Here is a 3,044-nt window from a genome sequence, read left to right as displayed (position 1 = left end):
ACAGAGCTGGGCTTTGAGCTTAGTTTGGAAGGCACAGTTGTGGGTGGGAGGACTGACTCCAGATTCTGTCTTCAGGGTGGGGATGAAGCATGGGTTGGAGAGCTTGCCTGTACCTGGGGAGAGCTGCAGAGGAAGAGGGGGGCTATTCCTGTTACCTGGTGCTGTGTACCAAGCCACCCTGAAAATTAGTGGCTTGAGACAATGACATTTAGTTTGTTCTCAGGTCTGCATTTGGGCAGGGCTCAGAGAGGATGGTTCATCTCTGCTCCTCTGGACATTACCTGGGAGGCATTGAAGTCTGGAAACTGAAATCATCTGAAGAGTTGGTTTATTCATATGTCTGGTAGCTGAAGCTTGGGCTGTTGGCCAGAACAACTATAGTGGCCTCTGCATGTAGCTTGGGCTTCCTCACAATATGGTGTCTGAGTCCCAAGGGTAAGCATGCTGAGAGAAAAACAGACACAGAAAGATAGACAGACAGATGGGTGGTGGCAGTACCACCTTTTAGGTTTAGCCTAGGAAGTTTTCATGTCACTTCTGTCACATTCTTTTCATGGAGGCCATCTCAAAGGCATGCCCACTTTCAAGGGGAAGAGCAAGGGACTCCATCTCCTGATGGGGAATGACAAGTTTCCAGGGTACAGAATTAGGAACACTCCTGAGATCATTTCTGGGAAATTTCAATCTGCCATAGGGACCTCCTCTCCTGGCCTCTCCTGGGTGGTTCCACTTCCCTGACCTGGCAGGACACTTCTGGGAGCTCGACCAATGCTGCTCCTCTCACCCCAGCTTTGGAAGCATAGATGTCAATGAGGGGAGGAGCAGAGCCAGTGAGTGGCTGTGTACTGAGCACTGGCTGCGTGCCAGGCCTCCCCCCGGGTGCTTGTGTGCCTTCTTTCATTGGATCCCCATCATACTCCTACATCATGTGCAGTGTGGCTCCTATTTTGTCCGTGAGGAAACTGAGGCTGAGAGAGGTGAGGTGACTTACCAAGACCACCAGGGCTCATCAGGAAGGCTGGGACTTGAAGCCAGGTCTGCATAGTTCTGAAGGCCTTTCTCTTGCCACTGCACAGCTGTCCACAGGCTCAAGATAGGGAAGACCCCACAGGGAGAGGGATTAAGGATAGTGACCTTAGGATCAGAAAAAATTGGGTCTTCCCTGAAGCTCCTTAACTTTGAGCAGGTCACTTCATTGCTCTGAGCCTCAGTCTCCTCGTGAGTCCAGTGGAGCCATGGCCTCCACATCATAGATGTAAGAAAACATAATGAAATAAAATAATATTTGCTACAAGCTCGGCACAGCCTCTGGCTCATCACGCATGGGACCCAGGCCACCCAGCCCCCTCCTAGACAAGACCTGCTCATCTGTGGAGAGTGAGCAGGTCGGTGGCTGCCTGAGGACTGGGCCTGCTGCCACTCACCAAGGGGGAGCCCCTGGGTTCCTGTTGGCTATTTTTAGGACTGTGTGGGCAACCACAGAACCACATGTGGGGTTTACCACCGCTTGGCCAAGCCCGGAAGAACAAGAGAATACTCCTGACGACAGAGGACAGGCATCTGAGGTAAGATGGGCCTCACTTCCTTCCCAGCATCTCCAGGTTGACAAAGGCAGAGAGCCTCTCCAAGCCTCAGTTTCCTCATCTATAAAATGGGGATAATAGTAAAAACAATAACCTACATTTTTGCAGTCCTCACCATGTGCCAGATGCCCGTCAAGCCCTTCGTGGGTGTCATCTCATGTGATCTGTGATTCCTGTGAGGGAGGCTGGAAGAGGCAGAAGTTGCTCAGCTAGAAGAATGGGGCAGGAATGGAACCAGGCCTGGCTCTTTTAATCACTCTGCTCCCAGCCTCTCCAAACAGACTAGAAGAAAGGTCACAAGGATTAGCTAAGAGTACGGATGTGGATGTGTTTTTTAAACTGTAGGAGAATGTCAACCAAACAGGCCCAGGGACAGGGACAACCTAAGCTAGGAGCTTAGGACTATGCTCCGTGGAGACCCCTCCAAAAAAAACAAGCTTTGAAAGCTACTACTGAGAGGTGGACTAAAGACCAGAGGTGGCAGCAAGATTTCCCTGGTCCACAGCAGTTCTCAGAGGAGCCCCAGACTCAGGCGCACCCACTTCCTCATTCACGTGGGTCCCTGACAAGCTCACCATCTGGGTCCAGGAAACCATGTTCCTGGAAGAGCCACCAGCCATGGTTAGGACTCAGAAGTTCTGTCATTTCCCAAGAGGAAAAGATAGAAAAGGGCAACAGGGCATGCGTGTGCCCACACAGACATTTGCTTGCGACCACGTGCACTCACACCACATGAATCGCACATGCGCACAGGCAAATATACCTATCCACACACTCACAGACCTCCAGGCACACCTGTTCACACAGGCACACACACACACATACACATCGCACCCAGCCATATTCCTGTATTAAGATGCACCTAGGGAGTATGTACAGACGTTACACAAACATCCACAGGCATCCCATAGGCTTAAATGGATCAGCATAAATACACAAACATGCATCTATGCACAAAGTATAAACACGCGCAAACACACATATACATATCCAGTCATCATATACTTCCATGGATAAACGGTACATGTACTCAATTCACTTATTGTGTAAGGTTGTATACACACTGTGACTCACACAAACACATCCATGCACATACACACACGGGTATACATATGTGCTTAATAATGATTGGCACAGATCCATAAGCATCCGCATGTATATACCACCCCCACACATCATAGCCATCTGCATCTGCACATGCAAACTCGTGTGCACACACCTGCATGCACACACTCTTACCTGCATGCCTGCAGGCTCGCCCATGCTGCACACGGTGTGTACACCTTGCCTTTTCTGGCTCCTTTGTTGCTGAGCGAACCTGCAAAGGTGCAGAAACACAAACACCTAGTTCCACTTCACCTGAAAACCCCCAAACCCTGGGTGCGTGGGAGGGTGAACCAGATGCCCTCCCTGTGGGGGGCACAGTGGAAAGTATGACCCGAGTTGACTTTTACAATAAGA

At 50.4% G+C, this 3,044-nt stretch overlaps 1 long non-coding RNA gene across 1 annotated transcript; it reads right to left on the bottom strand.

Annotated features, from left to right (window-relative positions):
- Nucleotides 1-311: 311 nt before the first annotated feature.
- Nucleotides 312-1,253, bottom strand: LOC100593038. The gene is made up of 2 exons (XR_179463.1): nucleotides 992-1,253; nucleotides 312-444 (listed from the first exon to the last, which is right to left on the bottom strand). It is a non-coding gene; the product is annotated as an uncharacterized LOC100593038 (long non-coding RNA).
- Between the last annotated feature and the right edge of the window lie 1,791 nt (nucleotides 1,254-3,044).

Source organism: Nomascus leucogenys, chromosome 15 (genome assembly GCF_006542625.1).
Source record: "Nomascus leucogenys isolate Asia chromosome 15, Asia_NLE_v1, whole genome shotgun sequence".
NCBI lineage: Eukaryota > Metazoa > Chordata > Mammalia > Primates > Hylobatidae > Nomascus > Nomascus leucogenys.
The sequence above is the reverse complement of the archived record's forward strand: the minus strand, read 5'-3'. Positions and strand labels throughout refer to the sequence as shown.